Source organism: Pleurodeles waltl, chromosome 3_1, assembly GCF_031143425.1.
Source record: "Pleurodeles waltl isolate 20211129_DDA chromosome 3_1, aPleWal1.hap1.20221129, whole genome shotgun sequence".
Classification (NCBI taxonomy): Eukaryota; Metazoa; Chordata; class Amphibia; order Caudata; family Salamandridae; genus Pleurodeles; species Pleurodeles waltl.
This window is the reverse complement of record NC_090440.1, coordinates 783,211,008-783,233,611: the sequence shown is the minus strand read 5'-3', so window position 1 is coordinate 783,233,611 and position 22,604 is coordinate 783,211,008.

The window sequence follows — 22,604 nt, the reverse complement described above, 5'->3', positions numbered from 1 at the left end:
GGAGGAGACTGGAGATGCCCCGGTGGCAGCAGTGGACCCTGCGGACAGTGAGGATGAGGAGGCAGTGGATGAGGATGTGGACAACAGAACATTGGTGATACGTCGTACTTTCAATGACACACAGGTGAGACAGTGCTACTTCTCATTTCTAGACTATTGGTGTATTTTGTGTGGCATTGGCATGCTGGGATGACCCACTTCTTTCCCCTACTTGCTGTTACCTATGGATATTCATTTTACAGATGGTGATATGACAACATTCTTCTGATGTGATCATGACAGCCAGTTACAGGTAAATAATTCAATGCTCATACTGTTGTGGAGCCATTTTAGTTATTGATCCATGCACATTATTTTTCCATACTAGGGCTGCCACTGTGCACTTTAACCTAGATATATTTTATTCAGCTTCATTTATTATTTTAACAATAGCCACTTTTACGGTCTTGTTTTATTTCTCTCTATCTGGCTGTTTTTGCCTAGGCCAGCTCTATGTTCTCAAACAAGACATTCTTGTGGGAAACAACCTGAACAACTACGTTTGAATTACTACTTGCTTTCACAACGGATCTTGAAGTACTACTGGGTATTAACAACAAAGTTTTGAACAACTACTGGTTTAACAACGATTTTACCTTAACAACTAATGCCAGAACAACGAATTTTAAGGTAAGTGAATTATTTTTTGATTAATTTTAAGGTGAGTTTTGTGTTTTGTTTTTTATTTGTTTAGGGTTTAATTAATATATGTTTATTTTTTTAAAGTATATTGTGTGGATTAAGTAATGGATTCTATGGGTTGTGGGTGTTATGGGTGGGGTATTGTATTAATACTCAGGTATTATTTTAAGTACTTTTTTTTTATATGTTGTAATTTATGTTGTGGGTTTAGGGGCGGGATATATGGGATGTAGGGGTTATGGGTGGGGAAGTGTATTAATACTCAGGTATTAATTTAAGTACTTGTGTTTTTTATGTCTTGTAATTTATGTTGTGGGTTTAGGGGTGGGATATAAGGGTTGTAGGGGTTATGGGTGGGGAAGTGTATTAATACTCAGGTATTATTTTAAGTACTTGTGTTTTTTATATGTTGTAATTTATGTTGTAGGTTTAGGGGCGGGATATATGGGATGTAGGAGTTATGGGTGGGGAAGTATACTAATACTCGGGTATTAATTTAAGTACTTGTGTTTTTTTATATGGTGTAATTTATGTTGTGGGTTTAGGGGCAGGATATATGGAATGTAGGGGTTATGGGTGGGGCAGTGAATTAATACTGAGGTATTAATTTAAGTACTTGTGTTTTTTTATATGGTGTAATTTATGTTGTGGGTTTAGGGGTGGGATATATTGGATGTAGGGATTATGGGTGGGTCTGTGTATTAATACTCAGGTATTAATTTAAGTACTTGTGTTTTTTATATGTTGTAATTTATGTTGTGGGTTTAGGGGTGGGATATATGGGATGTAGGGGTTATGGGTGGGGGGGTGTATTAATATTCAGGTATTAATTTAAGTACTTGTGTTTTTTTATATGTTGTAATTTATGTTGTGGGTTTAGGGGCGGGATATGTGGGATGTAGGGGTTATGGGTGGGGGAGTGTATTAATACTCAGGTATTCATTTAAGTACTTGTGTTTTTTATATGTTGTAATTTATGTTGTGGGTTTAGGTGTGGGATATGTGGGATGTAGGGGTAATGGGTGGGGAAGTTTATTAATACTCAGGTATTAATTTAAGTACTTGTGTTTTTTTATATGTTGTAATTTATGTTGTGGGTTTAGGGGCGGGATATATGGGATGTTGGGGTTATGGGTGGGAAAGTGTATTAATACTTAGGTATTATTTTAAGTACTTGTGTTTTTTTGTATGTTGTAATTTATGTTGTGGGTTTAGGGGTGGGATATATGGGATGTAGTGGTTATGGGTGGGGAAGTGTATTAATACTTAGGTATTATTTTAAGTAATTGTATATTTTTATATGTTGTGATTCATGTTGTAGGTTTAGGGGCAGGATATATGGGATGTAGGGGTGATGGGTGGGGAAGTGTATTAATACTCAGGTGTTAATTTAAGTTATTGTATTTTATAAAAATTTGGCATTTATGTTGTGGGTTTAGGGGTGGGATATATGGGATCTAGGAGTTATGGGTGGGAAGTATATTAGTAGTCTGGTATTATTTATTGTATTTGGTTAATTGTTTATTATTTTTTATTGAAAGTATATTTAGAATTAGGGGTGGGATATAGGGGATGTAGGGTTTATGGTTGGGGTTTTGTTTTTATGATTAGTTTTTTTTCCTATGTTTGAGTTTTTTTTTATTTATTTATTATTATTTTTTTGGGATGCAATTTGGTTTATTGGTGGATTATGATTTTGAAATGTATTGATAGTTTATAATTTTTTTATTATGGGTGAATTATTTTATTGTGTTATATTTTTTGCTATTGTATTTTGTTGTTGTTATTGAAGGTGTAAAAATAATTTTGTTTAAAAATAGTTATGTTTAAGAATTTATATTTGATTTTTTAATAGTATAGTAGTTGGTGTAGTAGATTTTGGAAGATAATAATGTTATATTTTTTATTTTAATTATTTATTAGATTTTTTTTTTGTGATTTTTAAAATTTGTGAAAATTTGTTATATTTTTTAATGTGATTTCTTTTTATGTGATGTAATTAACATTATGAATATTTTTAATTATTTTCTGGGATGTATAATTTTATATATATATATATTAATTTGTTTTAACATTATTTCAAAAAATTAATTAATTAAATAATTATTTGTAGATCATATATAGATTTTTTTGTTTTTTTTAGGTGTTTGAAATTTTTGCATGTGCAAAAATGTTTTTTTATGCAAATTTAATTTAAAAAAAATAAAAATACCATTCATTTTTTTTAAATATTTTTTATTTTGAACATAATCAAGTTTAAAAAATGCAAAAAAATTGTTTTGATTATAATTTGATTTGTACAGATTTATAGACATTTTTTACTTATTTATTTATATTTCTTTATCTATTTTCCGTGGTATTTTCTTATTTTCCCCATTATAGTCTATGAGTGAAATAGTCCGTTTTCTATTTTTAGTGCTCTTCCATGTTTACGTTGTTTGACGTCTTCTGTATTCAGTCGGAGGAGCGCCGCAGTCAAGACAGGACAGAAGCGGAGACCTCGTTCAGGTAAGTGGGATTATAATTTTTTTTACAGTATGTAGTAGGGTATTTTTATTACGGAAATAGTTGTCGGAGGTAGTTATAAGGTAGGTAGTAGATTTTCGGTGTTTCTTATGTTTCTTATGTTTAATTATTTGTTTTCGGATATTTTTGTATACGATAGTGGTTTCGTAAAAGTAAACACATTTGTTTAGCAGTGTTATATCTTACAAATGATTATACTGCTTTTGTAGTAGTTGGAAAGAATTGTATTTTTTAAATAAATTTGGGGATTTCTGAGCGAGTCAATTGTTCGGTTTATGAAAGAAAAATTTAGTTCATTGTAATAGGTTTTGTGAATAATTTTTTTTTTGTGTTAGTATCCTTTATATTGTTTTCATGTCTTTTTCTTGATAGTTAATGTTTTAATTAATGATGTGGCTTTGGTTAGTATGTGATTAATTTCTTTACTTTTTTTTGGTAAAAAAAAGTATATTTGGTATTTTACGCTTTGAAGATATTTTTCGAATTTCTGGTTTGGGCAAGTATTATATTTTATTTCTTTGATTGTTTGTATAGTATATAGAGTTGTTTTTTTTTATCATCCATTTAATATGAATATTTTTTAATTGTTTTTGGATGATTAATGTTTTGAGATGTATGAGATGCTGTTTTTTATATTAATGAAGAAGATTTATTCAGCATCACATGTTTGGATAAAGACATGAAAACGTCAAAGGTAGGAACAATTTTTGTTGTGTACATTTAGTGTAAAAAAATAATTGAAAAATGCCAATTTAATTGATGGTGTTTTTTTTTTTTTAGAACTGGCAAGTAATTTTTAAGTAGGTTAGTGGTTGTTAGTAATGTAGAATATATGCTAGACTGTTGAGGTAGTCTGATGGTGTTATTGTATCAAATTGTTGTATTTTTGCAAAAATTATTTCGGTCATTTCTTTGCTTTTTTTACTTGTGCGTGGGTTCAGGCTACCTGACAGTGATTGAGCAAGTCTCATTCCTTGGAAACTTTGTTCCTTTTTCAAAATTTCCATGAAATGATACAGGTTTGGGTGGGGTTTACCTATTACTTTATTGAAGGCGTTGTGCCATCCTTCTATTGCATTATTAGTTTTTGCACCACCTTCTAAACAGGTTTGGTAGCAGTTCCACCATTCTATTGGAAATCTTGGTTTTCGTCTGCGACCAGATCTGTTTAGGTGTCCAATCCAGGTTTGTTCAAAGTAATTTAGTAAGGGTTCTAATTTGTCTTTATTTTGTGTATAATAGTTAGACTCTGTTATTGCATTGTAATACTCATCTACTTTTGTAGGTGGTACAAAGCATAATGCTGTGAGTTATTTTAATTCAAATTGTAGTATGCAATCTGGGAAATATTCTCTACTTAGGGATGATTTTTCTATTCTATGCCAATATGCTTGTGAAAAGTGGAAAAAGCATCCTTGAATTTGGGTTTGTGGATATATTTTTAGTATTGTATTATCATTGATCATTCGAAATCTAGTATTACTTGTCTAGGTGTTTTATTTGATGTTTTGTTTTTGATTGTTGATAAAAATTCACTGTAAGTAGAGGAATGTTTATCAGGCAGTAATGCATACACTAGGGGGATTGTAGTGTTATTTTTTGTGGCATGTATGGTGTAAATTTGAGTAAATGGATGGGGTGTAGATTTGAAGGTTCCATCCATCATCCAAATTTCACTATTGTGTAGGATTAGTAAATTGCATGTTGTGCTGAATATTAAAATTCTTTTTTGAGGGTTTTCATTGTCGTGAATGAGGAAAGTTTCTTTGGAGAAGGTAATTGTTAGTTCTGGGGGGATGTTAATGTCTTCATAGGTTTGTGGTGTTATATGTTGGGGATTACTTGCCAGTCTTTGTCGTTGAAATATTCTCCAAAGGTTTGGTACAGAAGGCATGCTACCAGAAATCTGTATTGGAATATTTTGTACTACCTCCCTTATAACCTGTCCGCAGGAGTCATTGGAGGTGTGTGCAATGTTTTTTATTTTCTGTATGTTTTCTCTTATTTCCATTTCTATTGCAGAGGCAGAGTGGTTGTGATCTGTTGTTTTAACAACGGTGTTTTCTAGAGTTACAGCTCTGCCTCTACAATGTGAAGAGTAGAATTGTACACACCTCCAATGGCTCCTGAGGTTGACAACCTTGTCTCTGCAATAAAGATAACCTTCATACTTTAGTAGCTGGTTTCCGGTTCTTGAGGTTATGTAACTTGCTTCTCCTTGCGATGCCATTTGTGAAATATCTGTAAATAATATAAAAGAAATAGGTTAAAAGAAGTTTGCAGTTTTTATTATTAAATTTGTGGTGGATTTAGTTTACCACTTAGTAAGTTAATTAATATATAATGTGTCCTATTTGTAAGTGTTTGGTGTAGGTGGTTTGTTATGTTTTATATTTGGTGATTGTGTGTTATTTATTGAGGTAAGTAATTTTTGCTTTTAGATTTGTATTTGTGGGTCTATTGTGTTCCTAGTTTTTGTTATGAGGTAAGTAGTTGGTGGAGTTGTAATAGTATATTATTTGATAATTATTCTGCAGCACCTAAGTTAATGTAAGTATCTAGTGAAGTTGCTTTGATTATTTTTTAAGGTTTTGAGTATTTTAATGTGATATGAGGTAAGTAGTTGGTGGAGTAGGAATAGTCATTTTTGTGCTATTTATTGTGTAGCAGGTGCTGTGATGTAAGTATGTGGTGGAGTTGTTATAGTAAATTTTGGGAAACATCCTTTATTATGATGTTTTATTTATGAAGTCGTGGTTAATTAAAGTGTAACAATGCTTTTCTTAACAATAAATATGTTATTTTGTGAGTTAACTATGTATGTTCTGAATAATGAACATGTGTGGTTAAGGTACAAAGAAGGGAGTTGGTGAAGGAGGATTATGCAGCTGACAAGGGGTTTAATTAGGTTAGTGGGGGGTTTTAGGTTTTGGGGAGGGGGTGGGGGGTTCGGGGGTTTTAGGTTTTGGGGTGGGGTTGGGGGGTGGGGCGTTTTTGGTTTTGGGGAGGGGATTGGGGTGAGGGGGTTTTAGGTTTTGGGGTGGGTTTGGGGGGTGGTGTGTTTTTGGTTTTGGGGAGGGGATGGAGGGTCAGGGTGTTTTAGGTTTTGGGGTGGGGTTGGGGGAGTGGGGTGTTTTTGATTTTGGGGAAGTGGTGGAGCGTGAGGGGGTTTTAGGTTTTGGGGTGGGGTTAGGGGGGTGGGGCGTTTTTGGTTTTGGGGAGTGGGTGTGGGGATAGGGGGTTTTAGGTTTTGGGGTGGGGTTGGGGGTAGGGTGTTTTTGGTTTTGGGGAGTGGGTGTGGGGATAGGGAGTTTTCGGTTTTGGGGTGGGGTTGGGGGTGGGGCATTTTTGGTTTTGGGGAGGGGGTTGGGGTGAGGAGGTTTTAGGTTTTGGGGTGGGGTTGGGGGGGTGGGGCGTTTTGGGTTTTGGGGAGGGGTAGGGGGTCAGTAGGTTTTAGGTATTGGGCGGGTTTGGGGGGTGGGGGTTTTTGGTTTTGGGGAGGAGGTGGGGGTTAGGGGGTTTCAGGTTTTGGGGTGGGGTTGGGGGGTGGGGCGTTTTTGTTTTTGGGGAGGGGGTGAGGGGTCAGGGGGTTTTAGGTTTTGGGGTGTGGTTGGGGTGGTGGGGTGAGGGATGTAGGGTGAATGATGCCTATTAGTAATGCTTTTAGAATGAAATATTGTTGTTAAGGCATTTGTGGTAAAATTATTAGTAGTAAGAACAAGGTTAGTGCTCTGTCTTTGTTGTTAAGGCACTAGTTGTTTTGGAAGTTGGTGTTTTGTTGTAAAATTTATTTATGTTTATTGTTCAGAAGCTGTTTAGAGGAAAGTGTTTGGTGGAGTTGTAGTAGTTATTTTTTTGATATAATATATGTACTGTGTTTGCGAGGTGTTTTTAATTTTATTGAATTTATGTGTGTTTGGTGTTAAGTTAAGGGGTATTTGAATAAGAATGTTTGTTTAGTTTTATTTAACTAGAAAATCTGGCTGTATGTTATAATGAAAATATTATACTTACTTTGAGTTTTTTTTCTTATTTTAGATGTTATTTTTTTTTTTTATTGATTTATTTCACTTTTTTATGTCTTCTGGTGTTTTTTGGGTTTTTTGGAGTCTGTAAGAAATAAGAAAGAGTGTATTATTTAGTTTATTCTTTTGTTTTATTAATTATTTAGTTTTTTTTTATTTAAAAGTAATTTTTTTAGTAGGTTTGAAATTTGGTGAATAATATTAGTTTTTTTGTTAAATTTATTAGGTGAATTAATTCCTTTTTTTAAACTAATTTGTAGTTTTAATATTTAATATATATTTTTTAATTATATTATGGTATTCGTTATTTAACAATTTTTTTAATGCAATTGTTTATGGTTTAATGAAATTGTTTTTGTATAATGGTAATGGTTTACCTTTGATGGTGAAGGTGTGGTGTTTATCTTTTTGGTCAGATTCTTGATATTTATGCCTGTAACAAAATATTACGAAAGGTATATTAATTATATATTATTTTAGTTGTGGTATAGGTTAGTAAATTTCTTTATATTTATTTATGGATATTTTACCTTGTTATCTCAGTAGATGGCGGTGTTGGATAAATTATATTTTAATTATTTTCCGTAGTGAGATGCTCGTCTTCTCTGTAAGTTGTTCGGTGTAGTATTGAGTAGAAAATGGAGGTCGTTGGTATTTATATGTGTTTTTGTAAGTATTGTTTTATTTGTATATTGAATGTGTTTTGGATGTGTTTTTTATTGTGAATTTGTTTGTGATGTTAGATAAATATAATTGTGGAGTGTATTTGTTTTGTAGTTTGTATTTTTTTTTATGTTCGTTTTCGTTTGTTCAGTAGAGGAAGTACTTCCTGGGTCATGTAGAAAGTGTTGCAGGACTATCGTTTTATATAGATTTTTTTTTAGTGTTGTGTTTGTTTTATAATTATTTAAGTATTATTTATTTTGATTTAAAACGGTGTTTATATGTTTTGGATTTTTGTGATATTTTATTTTTTGTATGTAGGAAATATATTGTTATTTTGGATTTCGTTTTTTTTACGTAGTATTGTAGTGCTTTTAATATTTTATTTATTAATCGTTACTGTTTAGTTGTGATATAAATTATTAATATTTTTCGTTGTTTGGAGTTCGTTTTCAATATATTAGGTGTTTAGGCGTTTTCGGTGTTGGGTAGTGTTTGTTTGGGTATTCGTTGATTGGCTAGTCGTTTGTTTGGGTAGTAGTTATTTTAGGATTCGTTGTTCAAGTATTCGTTGTTTGGGTAGTAGTTTGTTTGGGTATTAGTTATTTGGGGATTCGTTATTTAGGTAATTATTTTTTTGGGTAGTCGTTGTTTAGGTAGTAGTTATTTTGGGAGTTGTTGTTTAGGTAGTCGTGGTTTACATAGTAGTCGTTTAGTGGAATGTTCGTGATTTAGTGGTTTTCGTAGTCGTTAAATAGGTGTTCGTTGTTCAGGAATAATTTAGTTAATGTTTGTTTTCGTTGTTTAGACTTCGTTGTAAAATAATTTGTTTTATAGGTTTTTTCGGTGTTGGGAAGTCGTTTAAGTGGTAGTTGTTTAGGTAGTAGTGGTTTAGTGTCATATTCCATTCTTGTTCACTCTGTGCTTCTTTCAAGGCTGCAATAAGATAAGTTGCCGGTGAACGTGGTAAAAGTTGTGTCTCTGGCATTCATAGAAAAATGCACATCCTTAGGTAGGGACATTTTCTCAGAACATCAGCTGTTTTATTATAAAAAGACTTCCTTGTCTTATAAACGTTAGAGGGAGATTCCAGCCAGAGGGCCACGACTGTATGCTGATTGCTGAATGCTTTGCTACAGCTGCTTATGTAGACTTCAGGCCTTTGCTCAGGTATGGGGGATGATGTCTTCCCAGGGGAACTTGAAGGGCAGAATTAGAGCTTAACTCTATTATAGCCTAGGTAGGAATTAGTCCATTGACTTTAGTGACAATATGGTAGCGTTATTTCTATCCTTTACTCTCCTTGTCAGAATCCTAATTCTGTCATGCTGTATCGTCCTCGTTATTACAGTACATGCCTTGCTATCTAACATGCATTCGCTTCATTAAAACCTTATTGAAACATATACTGCCTCTGTTTGTCATTGTGTATGTGAGACTAATATAATTGAGAGAAACGGATAAGACCTGAGTTACCACGATTTCCCTGAGGAATCAGTGATGTCATGCGTTCGGCTGCCCAATCATCCTTGCCCTTTGGTAGAGATGAGGCACTGCTAGTTAGATGGAGCAAAACCCGGAATCAGGGCGACAGGTGTCACTTGTAGTGGGTTAAGACTCAGTCTCCCACACAGCAGGTGATTCTGCCACTCAAAATCCAGTAGTCTCATTAGAATAATTACAGCCTATGCTGCAACACTATGTAAAGTTCATTTGCAATGGTTGTAGCTGTTTCAATCAATATAAATTTGCAATTCATGAAATACTAGTAGTCAAGTTTTATCCAAGGGTGTTTATTGTTGTTCTAAGATATAGAGGGAAAAGTGCAATGGAATGGGGTGATGATGGAGGAAAGTCCAGGGTATTGTTTCAGTCTGTTTGTAACACAGGTGCATTGTCCATGGGGACATAGGAAGGGGAGCAATGGCAGTTCAAGGTGGACAAGGTGATGGGGTGGAACACAAGGGGGACAATCAGGAGAGTCTCATTTCCTGCCGGTGGTCTTGGAAAGTGTCTCTGGTTTCTGTCTGGTTCGCAGGGAACGTTTGCGGGGTTGTTCACCTTCTGCAGGGGAAGGGGTGCTTGTGGCCTGTTGGTCCTGTGGCGGGGCCTCCTGCCCACTAGCGGCAGCGGAAGTGGAGGCTGTTCAGATGACTGGCTAGTGGTAGGGGCCCGCTGTTGTGCTGTTGCCTCCCTCATGATGTTGGCCATGTTTGTCAGCACCCCTACTATGGAGAACAGGGTGTTGTTGATGGCCTGCAGGTCCTCCCTGATCCCAAGATACTGCCCCTCCTGCAACCGCCTGTTTTCCTGCACATTCTCTAGGATCTGGCCCTTCATACCCTGGGAATGTTGGTAGGCTCCCAGGATCTCAGAGAGTGCCTCCTGGCGAGTCAGTTTCTTGCTCCTGTCCTCCCCCTGGCACACAGCAGTCCTCCCAGAGTCCCTGTTGGCATGTGCCTGTGTCCCCTGGACAGTGTGCCTACTACCACTGAATCCAGGTCCCTGATTGTCTTGTGGGCAAGGTGTGACCTGGGGTCCCTGTCCGTGATGGGGGAGGCTCTGTGGTGGTCTGTGAGTGGGGTTGGGTGACCAGCTGTCCAGTGGTCCCTGATGGGCCAGATAGATCGTCCAGATCCAGAAGTCCAGAGTTACTGTCATCACTGTGGGCCTTTTCTGTTGGGGGATAGGATAGTGGTGGCACCTCCTCTCCAGTGACATTGGCTGTGGTACCTGTGGGGATGTAAATGATGTATTATGCTTCAAGTGTCTGACATTTGTACTTCTGTAGCTGCCCCTCTATGGTTGTTGTTCCCTTGTCAGCTTTTGCATGTGTATGTTGGTGTATTGTGGTTATGTTAGTTTCCCTATGCTGTGCATGCTTTAGTGATTAGTGTCCATGCAGGGCTGGGAGAGGTGTGCATGCATTGGTACAGCTTGCAGGGTCTGGCATTGGGATTAGTGAGATGTGATGGTGGAGATTGTGGGATGTGGTGGAGTGATGGGAGTGAGGGTGAGGGTGTGTGATGGCATGCAGGTATGTGGGGTGATAATTGTCAAAAGTTGACTTACCAGTGTCCAGTCTTTTGCCGACTCCGGCGAGTCCCTCAGGATGCAGTATTGCCAGTACCAGCTCCTCCCATGCTGTGAGTTGTGGGGGAGGAGGTGGGGGTCCACCGCCAGTTCTCTGTATGGCGAGCTGGTGTCTTGCTCCAATGGAATGTACCTTCTCCTGTAGGTCGTTCCACCTCTTCCTGATGTCGATCATTGTTCTTGGGTGCTGTCCCAAGGCATTGAACCCTGTCTACGATTCTCCGCCATAGCTCCCTCTTCCTTGCTATTGATATTTGCTGAACCTGTGCTCCAAAGAGCTGTGGGTCCACCCTGACGATGTCCTCCACCATGACCCTTAACTCCTCCTCAGTGAAACGGGGGTGCCTTTGTGGTGCCATGGGTGTTGTATGATGTGTATTGGTGAGGGTGTGTTGGGTAATGTGGTAGGGTGTGTGATGTGTCGTGCGTGAGGGGTGTATGGGTGTCAGTGGTGTGTGTGCCTAGTTGTCTCTGTGTTCTTCTTCTCAGTCTCCTGGTGGCAATAGTTGTTAGTAAAGGGTTATGGGTAATGTGGGTTTGTGTTTTATAGTGGTGTGGGTGTGGTGTGTGTATGAGTATCAGGTGTGTGTTTTTCGTATTGTTCAATGTAGTGTTGTTTTGTATGTGGGTGTCCATTGTGAGCGCAGCGGTATGTACCGACAATGGTTTACCGCTTTTAAATGTCCGCCATAACGGTGTGGGTTTTGGGACCGCAACTTTAGCACTGACCTTTGGTCTGGCGGATTTGTGTATATGGCTGTATTCTGTCAGATTGGTGTGTGTGTGTCATAATATGGTGAACGGATATTCGCAAGCGCGGCGGTAAGTTGGTGGCCGTCAGGACGCGGCGGTAAGCAGAATTTACAATCAATGTCATAATGAGGGCCTAAATGCCCAACTCACACAATTTATCAGTCTGAATCACTATAGTGTACATTAAAGAAAAAGTTACAAACTTGATGTAACAATGTTTGGGGTGGATAATACCATATCTACCTGCAGATTTTTCACCTGTAGAACAATCCCAGGTGTCAGACTGGATCCAGAAACGTCAGTGGTAACATCACTGGTAGGGGGCACTAGCTTCTGTTGATGCCAGAAGTGGGGCCAGATGACCTCGAAACCATATGGCACTTGTCCTGGCACAACTACTTTCAATCTTATCCATTTTTTTCCAAGCCTTTATGGTGAGTGGACAGATTGACATAGTAATTTAATCTTATTAACTTTCCCTATAACTCATCATCAAACAGAGAGTCGGGCAGGTCAGTGAGGAATTTGCAGGTAGAGTATCCACCAGAAAGATCATTACCTCGAGTAAGTCACTTTTTCTTCTGATGAATATTTCTGCCTTCAGATTTGATACTTGAAGGACTAATTCCAGAGCAATGCCCCACTACTGGAGGAGAGTGGATGAATGCTTAGATGAGGAAATTCTACAAAATGGACCTGGCAAAGTGTCCCTGTGCACCTTGGAATCTAGGCAGCAATGTTTAGAAAAAGTATGTAGGGATGCATATGTCACTGCCTTGCAGAACTCTCTAATGGGGACACTTCTTGCAGGGGTGGAAGTCATAGACTTGGCTCTGGTGGAATGAACCGTTATGCCTTCTGGAGACAGAGAAAAAAAGGTAAAAGGAGGATGGGAACTGAGAGCTTGCAACTCACTCACCCGTCTGACGGAGGTAATAGCCACCAAAAACACAGTTTTGAGGTTCAACATCCTGAAAGAACAACTATGTACGGAGTCCCCCATAAGAAAAGCCAAGACTAAATTATGATCTCACTGAAGCACAACAAAGGGTGTCAGAGGATACATATTTGTCAACCCCTTAAAAAAATCGCACAACAATGGGGGGACTTGAAACGGATGGCTGGTTTGAGAGATGAAGGTATGCAAACAAAGTAGCCAAATGCCCCTTGACTTTGTCTATTGCTCAACCTCTTAGAGCAAGTATTGCAGGACCTGGGACAGCTTGGGCTGCAAGAGGTCAACATTATTCTTCAAACGGCCAGTAGCAAAGTTGCTCCATCTAAACCGAGTATGCCAATTTCGTGAAGGAGTGATGCGCTAATAAGATGCAGTCTACGACCTCCTGTGTCAGCTGAATGGAATTCTCATGTCCCTGTTCAATCTCTAAGCATGGAGGTTGAGGCCATGGAGAATGGGATAGAGAACCATTCCCCCAACTGGGAGAGAAGGTCCGGCTTGAATGAAAGGCAAAGAGGAGCACACCGGGAGAAGCACAGAAGGTCTGCATGCCATACCCTTCTTAGCCAATACGGGGAGATGAGAATGACTTGGGCCATGTCTTGGCAAATCTTCCTCAGAACTTGAGGAATCAAGGGTATGGGGGTAAATATGTACTGCAGCTGAAAGTTTTACTTCAACTGAAACACATCCCGAGACTTCCCTCAGCAGATACTGGAGGGCACAGAACTGCCAGCATTAAGAATTTTCCAAGGAGGCAAACAAGCCCACCTTAGGAGTGCCCCACTGGGCGAAGATGCCCTAGACTACCTCTGGTAGAAGATACCACTCATGATGTGCAAGATAACTCTGGCTCAGCCTGTCGGCTCTTACATTCAGACACCCCACTAGGTGATTGGGGCTGAGCCAGATATTTTAACAGCGTGCCCAAGACCAAAGTCTCAACGCTTCCAGGCAAAGGAGGTGAGACCTTTGCTCCCCCTTGCTTATTAATGTATCACATGGCTGTTTTGTTGTCTTTTAAGTTCTGGACAGAGTGACTTTGGATGAAGGGGAGGAAGGTCTTGTGTGCAAGCAGAATCACCCACAGTTCCAGCAGTTTGATGTGAAAGACCTGCTTTTCTGGAGACCAGGGCCCGCTGATGTCCAGATGGAATCTCTACACTAGGCCGGAGGCGTCAGTCATTGCCATAGTCCTAGTGAGAGGGGAATGAAGGTGATACCACATTATCAGGATTGCTTCACTACCCCATCAAGACAGCAGCGCTGGTGGACATCACAATGGAGTTTGACAGGCCTCCCCATACTGTAGCCACTGTATGAGGAGGCATCACTAAATGGACTCACATGCCAACATATTTGCTTTGGGATTAAATCACCTTGATGAAAGGATGGGATGATTTCCTGGATGTCATTGATCCTCTGAGGTAGAGGAAAGGCACGGAGAAGGGTGGTGTCTAGTACCGACCCTATGAACTAAAGTCATTGGGAAAGCCACAGATGAGATTTTGGCTTGTTGATGGAAAAACCCAGGTTTGATAGCAGAGACGTTGATAGCAGATGGCGTGACACCATATCTAGTAAACTGCCTTTGATTAGCCAGCCATCCAGGTATGGGAACATGGGGATGCTTGACCTTTTGAGACCACAACCATTGCCATCCCCTTCTTTAAGACTTGAGGAGCTGACGTTAAACCAAAGGGAAACTAGTAAGCTGGTAGCGCGTAGAAATCACCACAAATTGTAAGTACTTCTGGTGTGACCAGAGTATAGGGATGTAGAAATACACATCCCTCAGGTGGAGTGACACCACCCAGTCTACCAAGTTTCAACACCTGTAGAACTGAGCTAGGGTCAGCATCTTGAACTTTTTTGAGAAGAATGTTCAGTTCTTTCAGGTCCAGGATCACACATAGACCGCATTCCTTATTGGGCAACAGGAAGTAATGTATGTTACATCCTTGGCCCTTTTCCTGTTCTATCACTAATTCCACCACTCCTATCAATAGGAGTACTGCCACCTCCTGGTGCAGAATGACCAAGTGGTCCAGAGGAGGAAGGAAGACGGGTTTGGGGTGGAGTCTGAAGGGTGGGAAGGGCTTGGCCTCTTTCCACAATCTCATGAACAGACTTGTCTGAAGTAATGACCTTCCAGACTCTTCCCCAACAGTCTCTGAGTGTGTGTTGGAAAGAGAACTGCCACTGCTTCCCATGGAGGACAAGAGAGGAAAATGAGGACAAGAGTTGTTGGAGGGATCCACAACTTTGACCCTGGCCTCCATCCTTGTATTGGCAGACCAAAAGGTTTTGGGGTGTTTGCTGGAACCAACGAAATTAGCTCGACAGATTCCAGTGCTGGTAAAATAAACTCAGGGACCAGGTCCTGCTGAGGAACAGGCATGGAGCCGTCTGGAGTGGTTTGTCAGACTTTAAAGGGACTAACCTGTGGTTCAGAGAAAGACCATCCTGTGGGAAACTGGAGCTGTCTGGGAGACTTACATTTCCCTGAGCACTTCTTGTGCTTCTTATGTTTCTTCCTTCCTGTCTCAGAAGAGGTAGGTGATCTATAATGGGGTCAGTATCAATGACAAATTCTTCTATCTTCGCGACCTCTGGCCGTGAAGAGCTTAGCCTTACACTCCTTGATGAATGTCATGCTGAGGTAGGAGTCGCAGCGATGAGAATCATGGTCAGAAGCTAAGCACCACAGACGAATGGCATGTAGGTCAGTGAGGGACATCTGCTCCTTGCAGTTGAAGAGCTTGAAGTCCAAATACTTGGGTAGAGACATGGTACTGCAACAAAGAAGAACATTTGTTTTTCTTGTGAGAGAAAAACACACAACTCTCAAGCTCCGGAACCACATCAGAGGTGTAGAAAAAAGGTAACTGGTGTTCTGCCAGGGAGGTGCTAGGAGCTGGGCTTCTGGTTGGCACAGGTATGCACTCTATCCAAGCAGGAACTACAATCCTAGTCAGTGTAAGTCTGATGCACAATAAACGTTAACCTGTACTCACCCTCTTGTAGCTTGGCACAGATCAGTCAGGCTTAATTTAAGAGATAATCTGTAAAGTATTTTTGCAACACAACACACAGTAACACAATAAAAACACCACAAAAAGACTCCACACCTGGTAAGAAAAAAGGATTATGATTTTATACAAACAAATCAAGACCAAAATGACAAAAACCAATAAGTAGAAGTCGGGATATGAAACTTTAAAGAATAAAAATTGATTAGAAGCAATAAGTGTAAATTGGGTGATATCCAGTCACGCTGGACCGGGGCAAAGTCAAGAGTTCGGGTGGACCACGATGGAGCTTGGGCCGGAATGCAGGAGACAAGCAGGCCCGCTGAACGCAGTAAAATCACTGTAAAGACAGAGGTTCTTTACAGTTCCAGAAGTGTCTGATTTGTTAGAGCCAGAGACCCAGTACTTATACACAGTTGTGCCTTTGAAGTGGGGTAAAGAAGGGTCCTTAAAGTGCACAGAAGTCCTTTCTTCCTAGCCCTGGCTTCAGACTCACTACAGGGGGGTAATCATCCCTTTGTGTGGGAACAGGACACTGCCCATTCAGGTATGTCAGCTCCTCCCTCCCATCCTGCCCAGGATGAGCCACCAGAATGCAGATGGGTAGTCAGACACACCAAACCTTCCTTTTTGTATGGCTGTTTAAAGGGAATGCACAAAGTCAAGCTGTCACCTACCCCAGACCTGTGTTGTAGACAGGCCACAGGCATGCACAAATTTAAGAGCAGAGAAATACTAACTTTCTAAAATAGTAATGTTAAATCCAACTTTGCCAGCAAAAACGATTTATCGTTAGCATTCCAATTACATGAAATATGATAGGGCACTCCTTATCAATCAGGAATTACAGCTTAAGAGTGTAATAAGGAATTCCAAATGTTAACCTATGAGACGAGTAGGCCTCACAAAGTTAAAAAACACCTTTTAGTGTTTTTCATTACCAGGACATGCACAACTTAAAAGTACATGTCCTTCCTTTTACTTACAGAGCATCCTGTCATCTGGGCTACCTAGGGCCTGCCTCAAGGGTGACATAGGTAATAAAAGGAGAGTTTAAGGCTTGCCAAGAGGATTTAACTGCCAAGTCGACATGGCACGGAAGCTGCACACACAGACCCTGCAGAAGCAGACCTGAGACATCCAAGTACTGCTCCGATAAGGAATATGGTACAGAATTTGTACAAAGTATGTGGCCACTAGGTAGACCAAGGTCCATGTCTTAAGTGCTGCATGCGGTGATCCACCCATGAGTCAAGCGGATTCATTGGTGCTTAGAGTCAGTTAGGTCTTATAGAAATTATGCGTTATGTGTTTCTGACTGTTTTTGATGGAATTAAGACTCTGTGGGCAGGCACAAGAAGACCCGAGTCCCTTCACCTATTTTGGCTCATTGATGTTGTGTCAATTCAGGAGAAACAAAGTGAGGAAGCCTCCCTGCATGTGCGTGCCCCTATTGCTAAGAAAATTGGTTTCAGTAGGGACCTTCATCTGATGTCCGAAGTGAGGAAGCTGCACAGAGGGTGCAGCCATGACTCGTGTTTGAAATTGCACAGTCTGCAGGGCCCTCAGCATCAGTAGTTAATGTTCGTTATGGGTGGCCCAAGGAATCCCAAGCGCAGAACATGTTTGGAGGACTACTTGTGTGAGTGGCTTAATCAATGCTGTAGGGCAGCTAGCAGCATTAAATTTATAGGCACTGCTAGTGCTCTCTACTACGGACTTACAGATAAATGAAATATTCCAAGTGTGGATGAATCAATGTTACCATGATTTAGGGGAAAAGCACATTCACTTTTGCACTGGTCAACAGTGATAAAGTGCTCTAAGTCCTAAGGCCAACAAAAAGAATCAGCAAAAAGAGGAAGCAAACAGGCAAAAAGTTTAGGGGAAGACCGCCCTAAAGCTGACGGATCTAACAGGCGGGCACTATATGTCTTTGGGGGTGTCATCCGCGTCACTTCCGACATTGACCGAAGCCAGCACCCTCTACCAGCAACATGAATTGAAGTTTCCAGATCCAGTTTGATGCTTAGGATTGTTCTATAAGTGAGGAATCTGCAATTATTAGTATCCACCAGAAAGCATCTTTATTTATGAGATGAAAACTAAATAATTTTCCAGAGTCAACTAACATATTTCGCTCAGTAAAACTATGTTAGGTGGAAATGTCACATTAAAAGCACTTTAAGAGATTTAAAAGTACTTTGCCTTCTACAATTTAAATCATGTGGATTTTACGTAGCTTGGCACGACCTGCCTTTGTGCGCTCAGTGTCTCAACAGATCTAAGTTACAGCAGGCAGACTGCAGATAGGACAAAGCAATTTTAACTCCGAATTCCATATTGGGTGGCTGAATTCATTTATGAAACCCATCCTGAACGCACTGTGTAAGACGTTATACTGAGTGCCCTGCATATCCAGATTTGGGCGTCAATGCTACAAAAACAAAGGTGGAAAAGTAAAAGTAGGTTGGTTTGTTAGAATGTCAAACACACACAACAAGTGGAGACTCTTTTTTTATTTGTCCATTATGTTCCTCTACACCTCAAATATGAACCTGTCTCAACTTTCTAAGTCAGACTCTACAGCTGTCAGCATTGCAATGTTCCAATATTCAGGATAAAATGGAATAGTAGGGAAGGGATGTACCATGAAAATAAACTAACACACTGCTTGAATATGACTTGCCATGTATATATTATACAATACATTTTTATGATACTATTTGTTTTATATAACAGACTGAAGATTACAACACATCTCCATTTATAATGATAAAAACAACACTAGTCAAAAGGTAATATGTCTATATAGAACTCCAAATGGACTTGTGTAACTAAATTGGTGCTACTATGAGTCCATCATATAATCATTCTGCCCTCATTGTATTTTTCTTTTGGCATATCAGGATAATCCTCCTTTTGTTTTTTTTAGATATCCTGACTTACATTAACCTTTCAATACCCATATTCTGGTGCTTTGACCAACCTATTCATAGTCCATATCTGGCCATTACTCAATTTAACAACATTCTTTTTAACCTCTCTATTTTATAAGGACTTTGAGAATTTACTTAGATTATAATTTTCTTGATTTGGTCTCTTGATTGTATCTAATCACCCTCCTTCCATTGATGCTCCTTTACTCCATATTTTTTATCATACCAAAGCTTATAACTGTTTTGGTGATTGTCTATTCTCCTCTGACAAAACTTTTTTTATTGATTTGAATGCACTTACTACCACCAGAGCCAGCCAGGACACAACTTTACACTGGGTTCTCTAACTTTAAATGCTGTAAAAGGAGACATTTTTGTGCATGTATAGTAGTTTTTGTAATGCTTCATCAATTGATAACCTATTAACACTTGCTAATTGCTTGCATTGCTTCATCATTCTATTAGTCCTTTCTACTAAAGCGTTGGCCTGGTGCAAATATAAGGCAGTTTTTTCATGCTTAATAGATAGTTCATCTAGGAATTCCTTCAATTCATGCGAAGTGAATTGGATACCATTGTCAATGACTAAGCCATTGGTATTCCTTCCACACAGAAACTCTCTTGTTTAGAAAATTGATCAAATCATTTGTTGATATTTGATTAACTAGTTTAGTAACAATCCATTGTGAATTATAACCAATTAGGACAAAGTACATTTTCACAAGGTTCTATGATTCATAGTTCGATCCTATGATATCTCATGTCACTTTACACGATGTTTGTTTGGTACCATGACAAGAGATAAAGAGGCTCTCTTGTGTACCTTACATTTATCACTTGTAGCACATATATATTTTACTTTTTGTTACACATAAGTATCCATTCTGGGGAACCATGAGTTAGCTCTCAATTTGCTCTCAGTCAGGCTACGACCTAGGAGCCCTTCATGAGCTAGATTAATGACGTATTCCCACATCTCAGAAGGAGGCACTATTTTCTCATTAAGGAAAGTATTATCATTTTGTATGTTCAATTCATGCCTTACTTCCCAAAAGTCTCAAATTTCCTCACCTACTACACTACACTTCTTTGGCCAGCCTTCCATTAAATATGTGTTTTTTTTTATTTAGACGTGTCTATTCTCATTTTATCACTCCATCCTTTCTATGGTAATGCTGGTGCCAAAACTCCACTGGCTCCTCCGACTCACAATTGGGTAACATGGACCTTGACAAATAGTCCGCTGCTTGATTGTCCTTACCAGGAACATACTCAAGTTTATATGTAAACCCCTCAAGAACTAACATCCACTTGGCAATTCTGGGGCTGCTATTGTCCGTGCCCTTTGTGGTGAATATGCACATAAGAGGTTTATGATATGAAGTGATGGTAAAAGGTAATCACCACAGGAAGAATTTAAAGAATTTCACTGCCTAGTAACAGTCTAACACCTCTCTTCCTATTACTGAATAATTGTGTTCAGTATTGGTTAGTGATCTTGAGGCAAATGCTATAATATGTTCTGTACCATCAATAACTTGAGTTAAGGTGGCTCCTAATCCCTTTATATTTGCATCTATAGTTAGTAGCTTTTTTTCTTATATCAAAAGTTCCTAACAATTGAGCATTTGCAATTTCTTCCATTAGTAAATCAAATATTTATTTTGAACTGTTATTCCATTCAAACGTAACTCCTTTTTAAGAATTGCCCTTAATCTATCACATTTACTTGCAGACTCTTTGAGGTATTTTGATCCCATATATTCCATCAAATCTAAAAAGGACCTTAGCTACTGCAGGCAGGTCGCTCCCCGCTCCGCCTTCCGCGCTCCATCCCGTTTCCTTACTGCTGGCTTTTTTTCCGTTTTCCTGCCGCTGCGTCCCCTGCGGCCCAACCCACCTCCCCCCTTCTTCTCACAGTTCCTTGGTGCTGCCTTTTTTCCTGTTTCCCGCCGTTGCGTCCCCTGTGGCCCCTCCCATCTTCCCCCTCCTTCTCACTGTTCCTTGCTGCTGCCTTTTTTCCTTTTTCCCGCCGCTGCGTCCCCTGCGGCCCCTCCCGCCTCCCCCTCCTTCTCACCATTCCTTGCTGCTGCTTTTTTTCCTTTTTCCCGCTGCTGCGTCCCCTGCGGCCCCTCCCACCTCCCCCCTCCTTCTCACCGTTCTTTGCTGCTGCCTTTTTTCCTTTTTCCCGCCGCTGCGTCCCCTGCGGCCCCACCCCCCAGCCCTCTCATTTGCCAGGACCTCCCGCCTCCCAGCTGCCACTCCCACCCTCCGCTCCTCTTATGGCAGCCGCGGTGCGATAACAGGGAGCAACCTTTGACCCTGCTACTGCAGGCAGGTCGCTCCCGGCTCTGCCTTCCGCGCTCCATCCCATTTCCTTGCTGCTGCCTTTTTTCCTTTTTCCCGCTGCTGCGTCCCCTGCAGCCCCTCCCGCCTCCCACCTCCGTCTCACCGTTCCTTGCTGCTGCCTTTTTTCCTTTTCCCGCTCCTGCGCCCCCTGGGGCCCCTCCCCCCTCCTTCTCACCGTTCCTTGCTGCTGTCTTTTTTCCTTTTTCCCGCCGCTGCGTCCCCTGCGGACCCTCTTGCCTCCCCCCTCCTTCTCACCGTTCCTTGCTGCTGCCTTGGAACCCCTGGCCAGCATTCGCTACAACGCTGACACCCTTCGCGCACTCAACACCAGCCGAGACACCACCTGCTTCCAGGCCTCTCCAAAGAGCACGCACAGACCTTTCTCCTGCCACAACTGCAGCTTCACCTGCAACAGAGCCCACATACCTGCTAGGATCAAGACCAACCACCTCTGTTGCATACTCCTCAACACCCGCTCAGCACGCAAGCACGCCATAGAAGTCTGGGACCTGCTCGACTCCACCTCCCCAGACGTGGCCTTTCTAACCGAAACTTGGTGGAATGACTCCTCAGCACCCGACATCGCCATAGCCATCCCGAACGGATACAAAGTCGTGTGCCGAGACCCTACCAACAGAACCGGAGGAGGCATAGCCATCGTCCACAAAGCCACCCTCGAAGTCAAAACCACCCTGGGCGACTCCTTCAGCGCCACCGAATTCCTTCACTTCCAAGTCCGCACCGACCCCAACACCACGCTCAGAGGAACATTCATCTATAGACCCCCAGGACCCAGGGCACCTTTCTGCAATGCCATCGCCGACCTGGCCAGCGCCCACTCACTCGCCTCCACGGACTACATCCTCCGGACCTGAACTTTCCCCTTGAAAACAACAATGACACCAACTCCACCACCTTGACTGAAAACCTCGCCAACCTCGGCTTCACACAGCTCGCCAACACACCCACCCACACAGCCGGTCACACTCTTGACCCCATCTTCTCCACAAGCAACCACGTCACCTTCAACCATACCTCCAAACTCTACTGGACCGACCACCACTGCATCCACTTCACCTTCAAGAAACAGACAGAACACCACCTCACCATCGATGGGGAAAAGTCACAGAATTTCAACTAACCAACGCCTAGCCCAGAATCCACCCGTCAACCCCACCGACCCCAACATCGCGGCACACAACCTCAAGCTATGGATCAATGACTGCGCCGACCGCCTTACTCCACTCAGAAAACCCTCCAACAACCACAACAACAAAAAAGCCACATGGTTCACCGACAACCTCCAAGTCTCCAAACGCCACTGCCGAAAACTCAAGCAAATATGGCTACTCGAACGCACTCTAGACAACCACACAACAAACCAAGGATGCCACACGCAAACACCACCAACTCATCAGGCTAGCAAAAAGATCCTCCTTCAAAACCCGCCTAGAAAACAACGCCCACAACTGCAAAGAACTTTTCAGCATCGTAAAATAACTCTCCAACCCAAACACCACCGTCAACGACATCACCCCCTCCCAAGAAGTATGGGACGCGCCCTAGCAATCGCCTTCCACCCAAA